This window comes from Trachymyrmex cornetzi, unplaced genomic scaffold (genome assembly GCF_001594075.2).
Source record: "Trachymyrmex cornetzi isolate Tcor2-1 unplaced genomic scaffold, Tcor1.1 scaffold414, whole genome shotgun sequence".
Classification (NCBI taxonomy): domain Eukaryota; kingdom Metazoa; phylum Arthropoda; class Insecta; order Hymenoptera; family Formicidae; genus Trachymyrmex; species Trachymyrmex cornetzi.
In genome coordinates, this window is record NW_017298897.1 from 108,209 (window position 1) to 117,101 (window position 8,893).

Sequence of the window (8,893 nt, forward strand, 5' to 3'; positions counted from 1 at the left end):
CAAAATAATTCTTTGAAAGAATCGGTAGGTGAGCCTGTTTTGCAAGAAGTAGTTTCTTCTTTCTTAGTATTATCCTTGGAATTGACAGGCTTAACAGGAACAGGAGGGGTCTTTTTGGAAGGATCACCAAAAGCCAAAATAAGTGAGTGCATCTTGTCTAAGAATCGATAGTTTCTGCTTGGATCAAAGAAACTGAAGCTCTTAAAGATGGACTTCCTATACCTGAGATCAGGAAATCAATATTTTGTTTTTCAGGCAAACGAAGATTCTGTAAAAGCTTTAATTTCTGCATGGCGTAACCCTGAAAAGACTTCTTTGAAAAATTCCATTTTCTACTTTCGACTTTTTGAAAGGTTACACGAAAAGGTATGTCTCTTTTGAACCTTTGAGAGATAGCTTGCTTTAAGTTGAACCAGGAATCATTAACAGTATCTGAATTAAGATCTAACCAATTTTTTGCAGATTTGATCAACTTGCTGGAAGCAGCTAGAAAAGTCACCTGATCGGAAACATCATGGATACGGGAAACTCGTTCAACTTTCTCGACCCAAATATCAATATTTTCGTCTTCTGAACCATAAAGACGGAAGTTGGGATACTAGCAGATTGACGGCTTGAGCAACTGGAACTGAGGCTAAAACAGGTCTCTGATTAAGAACCGCAGCACCAGAAGAATCAGAAGAAGACACAATTTGCGGATTAGTGTTAGAAATCCGAGTAGCAGAAACCAAATTGGTAATTTGCTGCATAAAATCACTTTGTTGTCTGAGCATTAAATCGCTCTGTTGCTTCATTAATTCAGAAAAGAAGCCAAACATCTGCTGCAAAGAAGATTCGCAGAAGGCATATCACTTGCAGATTGTTGAGGTTGAACTGTAGCTTGAGCATTGCAGGATGATGTGCCATCAGATGATACGATACCAAAATCATTCTGGACCATTTCGCTCCAAATGGGACATAATTTGGTCAATCAACTGTTCACAAGATGAGGCTGGCACGAGTCGATAACTAAGAGCTTCATTCTTGAGTTCTTCAAAAGAGAATTGGTCTAAGCGACTTTGATCCATAGCGATTGATAAGGCGTGAAGCGACGAAAGACAAAACTGCTCCGTAACCGTCGATCGGAAAATGTGATGCCGTTTTTTGTTTGCAGATCTTCAATTAATTTCTTCTTCAAGAAATCATTCAATGGCGAATATTACCGCAATTTCGAGTCAAGACTGCCAACAAATGATAATGTTAAGGCATCGGACTCTACAACACCAATGATGAAAAAAATCAGAGAATCCAAAAAAAAAATCAGAGAAAAATTAATCCGGAACTAATTGTAATATCCCACTTCTGAGCTGTAGAATCTTGAATTTGATGTTATGTTTTCTTTGATGTAATTGAGGGCGAATAAAGCTTTATATACTCTGTATTGAGACACTTAATGAGAATGTGGCCAATTAGTTTATGGATATAAGTTTTCCTTTATTATAAGACGTACAAATCGTAGATGACGGCTCGAACACGTCCGAGTCACACGACGGCTACACTTCGAACTGCCTTCAACAACTCGTTGCTAGGGACTCGTAGTCAAGGCAAATTAACACGGCAGTATTGCCGCAACGTGAATTTAATCACTTTTACAGTATTTCATTACAAACGTCAGATATAATATTAAAAAGTTATAAAATAATATAAAATAATATAAAACATTATAAAACAATGTGAAACAATATAAAACAATGTGAAACAATATGAAACAAAATAAAACAATGTGAAACAAAATAAAAAAATGTGAAACAAAATGAAACAATATAAAACAAATTTCACATTGTTTTATATTGTTTCATATTGTTTTATTTAGTTTTATGTTGTTCTATTTTGTTTCACATTGTTTTATAATTTTTTAGTATTATATCTGACGTTTATAGTGAAATACGTTCAAAACTCGCACACTTTAAACGATTATAATAAAATAATTAAAATTTATATTTTATTCATTACTTTTATTTGATCGCCCTTTTCCGTAATTGCATTCTTTTTTCGTAACTAATTCCGTTTAGCTAAAAAAAAATTTTTTTGTGGGGGGACTGAGTATGCAATCAGTCAGCCCACCCACCCGTTAAAAACAACCAATTTGGAAAATTAAATACACAAGATTTATGCGCTACATATATCCGTAAAAAACAATTTTTGCGCTCATTCCGTTTAGCTAAAAAAAATTTTTCTGGGGGGACTGAGTATCCAGTCAGTGAGCCCACCCACCCGTTAAAAACAACCGATTTGGAAAATTAAATACACAGGATTTATGCGCTATTTATGCGCTGGGATATAATATCGAACTTATACCCCAAAGCTCTGATTGGACGGCTCGTTATTCCCTGTTGCCTGTGCCTATTGCCTGTGTCTATTGTGTTTCCAGCTTTAGACCCTGCGAACAATGGAGGAAATATTAGGAACAGGAATAAATATTAAGATTTTAAGGGCCTGCGCACAATAGAGGAACAGGAATTAGATATTAAGATTTCAACCTATCAGAAACTGATTACATCGGAATACACGATTTCTGATAGGTTAAAATCTTAATATCTAATTCTTGTTCCTCTATTGTGCGCAGGCCCTAACCGGGAGGGCTCCGATTGCACTTATCGCACACATGTATCGCTGATTGGCCAATTTAAAAATAAAATAATCTCATTGGCAAAACAGTGAAAAATTACTAGGCACCAGTTGATATGAGTGGTGTGTACAATCAGAACTGTAGGCAAACGGGATCCTCCCTTTTAACCTATCAGATACTAGTTACATTGGAATAGACGGTTTCTGATAGGTTGAAATCTTAATATCTATTCCTGTTCCTAATATTTCCTCCATTGTGCGCAGGGCCTTATTTTCAAGATATGAACTATAAAACTCTTGTATCAAGCAAATATAGACCTGAGGTGACAGCTGTACGAGCCAAAAGTAAGTGAAACTTTTAACTTCTTTTCGATTTTCTCGTAAAATCCAGTGCAATCTATGAAATTGGCCAATAGCCAACTTGAACGACTTGGTTAAGTCCGGATCTACAATAGGGTTTTAAGCCTTAAGCCATAAGAAATGGGCGAATCACAGTCGCTTATTCTTCTCGGATTCGACTGTAATTGGTCAATTTCTTAAAACTTAAGGCTTAAAACACCTATTGTAGATCCGGGGTAAGACTGATTAAGAGTTCTGACGTTCTGACTTGCGGCTTATTGTAGAAGGCCTATTAACTAGTCTTAACCAAGTCGTTCAAGTTGGCTATTGGCCAACTTCACCGATTATGACTTAAGATCGCTTAAGGCTGCGGTCCACTTGACACTACAAACGCTTCAAAGCGTTTGAGCGACCAATCAGAACAAAGAATTTTACGAATTGACTAATCAAAGAACGCTTCGAAGCGTTTGTAGCGTCAAGTGGACCGCAGCCTAAAACTTCTGACTTGCGGCTTATTGTAGAAGGCCTATAAGATCTGACTATGAATACCGGCCTATGACATTTTAATGCCTACGGCACACCAGCGCGATGTTCATCGTGCGCGACGCGCGATATCCAATGAGTGTACAGCTTTATCGATCTTTTCATTCTAAAGGTATACTCTCATTGGATATCGCGTATCGCGCGCGACGAACATCGCGCTCGTGTACCGGAGCCATAATGCGGTATCTACAATAAATAGCGTATTCGATTTACTGACTCGACCTGACTCCGAGTCAATGTGATCTGTCCTGTTTAGCTGCAAAAGAAGAGCTACATTGTGCAAGAAATGCAGTTAAAAAGAACAGACCATTGACTCGGAGTCGGGTCGAGTCAATAAATCGAATATGCTAAAGGGTCTTCTACATAGAAGTCGTAGACGGTCATCGAGTCTTAAGTCGTAGAAAATTAATCAATCACTGTAGAATATGAGAAGAATACTCGACTATGATTTTTTTTCCGTAAAGATAACCGTACGTTTTTATCCGGAAGAATATGGCTTATATCCAGACATTTAACTCCATCATGGTAATTAGCATTTGTCGCTTTTAGCAGACTCATCTGTTGCGGAACAGATCCGTAAGCGCTCGCTGCTAATATTGGATAATCTAGAAGAATACAATAACAGCAGCGAGCGCTCAGAGTGCCTACTATGCACCAGTTGCAGTTGGTGCGGAACGTTTGTGAATGGCTGCGTTCAGCAGAAAAAGCAGCTTTGCAACTGTTGTAAATTTCTTTAATATAATTGGTCTTGCCTTTAATTCTTCGTTAGATCTAAATGTATAAACTAATCATATTAGAGAATACATATTAGAGGATACAACAGTTGCAAAGCTGCTTTCTCTGCTGAACGCAGCCATTCGTCCTGCTCTCGTTCCGCGTTATGGCCGTAGCACAAACTCTTGCATTAGGACCCTCAGGCTGAAGTTACATGGAGCAGTTCATGAGGCAGCGATTCATGCGGTAGCAAATGGTAAAGTACTATTATAGCGTTTTCGGCCCGATCGGGTTTGCACCAACCTGGGTTGGATTAATCTTTCCTATTGGTTGACATCATCTGCTCTACCAATAGGAGAGTACAAAACGCCATTAATCCAACCCAGGAGAGCATCCAGCATAATGTCGCCATATTGATTTACATAAGACGCTCATTGCGACCTTATGTTATGCTTATGCTCTGAGGCTCTATTCTTGAAAAGAAACGTATACGAAAATCTAGGGAAATGATACAGTATACGTTACGTATACTGTAGTATTTCCCTAGACTTTCGTATACGTTTCTTTTCAAGAATAGAGCCCCTGTTATGCATTTCATGTGTGAAGCCTTTAAAGGCCGCAGCACAGACTTTTACATAACGCATAAGGCATAGTGCATAAGCGAATCAACCAATCAGAGTTTCTTATTTCCATCCCCACTTCTTGTTCTGTAGATCTTGCATAGCGCATAAAGCATAATAGGCCTTCTACAATAAAGCGGGGAGCACAGACTCTTGCATAACGCATAACACGTAATGCATAAGAATATGTACCAATCGAAGTTCTCCGTTTCTTTCCCTTCCATGTAATAGAGAACTCTGGTTGGTTCAATTTCTTATGCCTCATATGTTATAGCGTTCTATATACTGTAATGCGGGGTCTACAATAGAAGTCGTAGCAGTCGTAGGGTCTTATGCGTAGAAAATTGACCAATCATAGTCGATTATTCTTCTCATATTCTACTGTGATTGGTTAATTTTCTACGACTTAAGACTCTACGACTGCTACGACTTCTATTGTAGACCCCGCTTTAGACACAAGACGTCGAAAAATCCGTAAGGAGAACTTTTTATGATATGCAGACATCTTAAGCAGCAGGAATACGAAGAATGCTCTCATTCTAGTCTACGTGTGATAGATAAGTACGTTTAGACATCCCAGATAGGAACATGACGTATTTGTCATTATTTACAAAATTATATAATATAATGATATTGTATAATTATATAATATCTTATTTCCAATTGAGACATTCCAAATAGTACAAGCTTATGTACAAGCTTGTGCGTTGCTACTATGCGTAATAGGCCTTCTACAATAAAGGCCGCAGCACACACTCTTGCATAACGCATAATGCATAGTGCATAAAGGAATCAACTAATTAAAATTCTTCTATCCATGGAATGGGAGGAAAGGAAAGATTCTGATTAGTTGATTCGCTTATGCACTATGCATTATGCGCTATGCAAGAGTGTGTGCTGCGGCCTTAAAGGGCTTCACACATGAAACGCATAACAGAGCATAAACATAACATAAGGCCGCTAAACCAATGAGCATCTTATGTAAATCAATATGGTGACATTATGCTAGATGCTCATTGGTCCAGCAGTCTTATGTTATGCTTATGCTCTGTTATGCATTTCATGTGTGAAGCCCTTAAGTCGCAAGTCAGAACGTCAGAAGTCTTATAGCGTTTTCGGCCTCGCCAGGTTTGCATCAATCTGGGTTGGATTAATGGCCTTTTGTGCTCTCCTATTGGTAGAGCGGGTGACGTCAACCAATAGGAAAGATTAATCCAACCCAGGTTGGTGCAAATCCGATCGGGCCGAAAACGCTATTAACCAGTCTTAACCAAGTCGTTCAAGTTGGCTATTGGCCAACTTCACCGATTATGACTTAAGATCGTTTAGACCTTTTGACTTGCGGCTTATTGTAGAAGGTCTGTAAAGGCCGCGACACAGACTTTTGCATAACGCATAACGTATAGTGCATAAGCGAATCAACTAATCAGAAGCTTTCCTTTCCTCTCATTCCATGGAAAAGAAGAATTTCGATTGGTTGATTCTCTTATGCACTATGCATTTATGCGTTATGCAAGAGTCTGTGCTGCGACCATTAATAAGGAGATTAAATTCGAGGTCTGAAAGTGGGCTCGAAACACGGTGTAGGAAAACTTGTGAAAAATCCATAAGATATGACTTTAGTGTCATCACGTCTTGTGGAAAAAGTTAGAAGTTTGACTGTCACGTTGTCACAGGTGACACATATGTATGTATTTAGTAGTATGGAGTAGATACAATTCATACAATTCACAGATTCACTAACACATCGAAAGCGCCTAGAAATAGCGGCGACCAATCACAAGAGCGTCGCCCTTCAAGTCTTGACTCTTATTATAGGGACTCTAGAGAAGAGTAGCGGAAGGCTAGAATCCTAGATTTATCAGAGAGGCGCAACCGGCTTAAGTCAGTATGACAAAGGTGCTAAGGAGAGTACTAAACATGGCCTACATGCTATGAAACTGCCTTTAAACTATGTCAACAAGATAAGACGCGTAGGATAATGTGAGATAGAATGTATAGGATAAAGCGGGGAGCACAGACTCTTGCATAACGCATAACACGTAATGCATAAAAAAATGTGCCAATTGAAGTGCTTCATTTCCTTCCTTTCTATGAAATAAAGGACTCTGATTGGTTCAATTTCTTATGCTTCATGTGTTATGCGTTATGCAAGAATCTGTGCTCCCCGCTTAAAAATAGAAATATGTCACTAGTACTATAAATGGCTGCCAAGTCATGCAATTGGTTAGATTGCAACATCGGATCAGGATGCATAACATCGGTTGCGCCTCTCTGATAAATCTAGGAAGGCGAAGCAGAGTCGAAAATCGGCCGAGAAGTGCAAATCTTGCTGAGTTCTGCTCCAGAAGGTTCCATAGAAAATGGATGAAAAAATGTTTTAATTTGATGTATTTTATTTTTAAAAAATGTCATCTTTCGTTTTTGATATCAAAATTCGTGTATTGCCCCATATAGCACAAAATATTTATAGTAAATATTTATTACTATTCATTTTTTTTAATGTTATATACATATTTCGTTTATATTTTATATAGAACTTTATTCCGAGTATTAAAGTATAATAGACTAAACATTGTGTATAATATTTGTGATAAATATAAATAATTATTAATTCTAACAAGTATTTCTTACTTGGATTATAACGTCTCATTAATTATTTTCGCAGCATTTATTATGATATTTACAATAAATATTTTATTTAAATATTAAAAATAAATCTTATACATATTTGAAAATGCTTTCTAAATATTTTATAAATATTGTGATGTATTGTCTGGGGCAGTATACGACGTAAAATCCGGAATCTTATAAATAATATTTGCAACAGTAACTTGAAGATAATCTATATGCAATAATATTATGGGCAATAATATAATATATCATGTGTGCAATGCGGCGTGTGTGCAAACGTGACTTTAGTCTATTAATTTTTTATTCGTGCGCAAAATACTTGTAGACAATCGAATTGTAAACAATAATACGTGTAGGCAATAATACATGTAGACAATAATTCATGTAGGCAATAATCATGTAGGCAATAATTCACTTAGGCAATAATACATGTAGTCAATAATGCATGTAGGCTAAGTAATTCCATTTCTAAAATTTTTATTTGTGCGCAAAAGTGCATGTAGGCAATAAAGCTGTAGGCAATAGAGCTGTAGGTAATAATACTTGTAGGCAAAAATAACTCGGTTTCTAAAATTTTTATTTATGCGCAAAAGTGCATGTAGGCAATAGATCTGTAGGTGATAATACTTGTAGGCAAAAGTAACTCCGTTTCTAAAATTTTTATTTGTGCGCAAAAGAGCATGTCGGCAATAGAGCTGTAGGCAATAATACTTGTAGGCAATAGTATATGTAGGCAATAATGCATGTAGGCAAAAGTAACTCCGTTTCTAAAATTTTTATTTGTGCGCAAAAGTGCATGTAGGCAATAGAGCTGTAGGCAATAATACTTGTAGGCAAAAATAACTCGGTTTCTAAAATTGTTGTTTGTGCGCAAAAGTGCATGTAGGCAATAGAGCTGTAGGTAATAATACTTGTAGGCAATAGTACATGTAGGCAATAATGCATGTAGGCAAAAGTAACTCTGTTTCTAAAATTTTTATTTGTGCGCAAAAGTGCATGTAGGCAATCGAGCTGTAGGCAATAGTGCATGTAGGCAATCGATTTGTAGGCAAAAGAGATGTAGGCAAAAGGTGGTGTAGGCAAAAAATTTGTAGGCAAAAGGATCCCTCTCTTAATCAATATATATATATCAGTATATATATTATTATATATACAGTATATATATATTATATATACATAGTGATGGGAGAAAGTTCGGCAACGGTTAAATATCTTGGAAAATAATGCTTATGGAAAAAAATGTTCAATACAAAAGTTTTAGTATATCAAGTGGTCTATTATATGGTTATGTTGAAATGACCTTCATGTGACCTTGAAGGACACCGTGAAGGTCAACTTTGAAATCTTAAATGGAAATACCTATTTTCTCGTACATATCCTTAAAGCTGGTGTCAAGACGTTTCCGAAACACTGGTTACAAACCCTTTTTGCTTGAG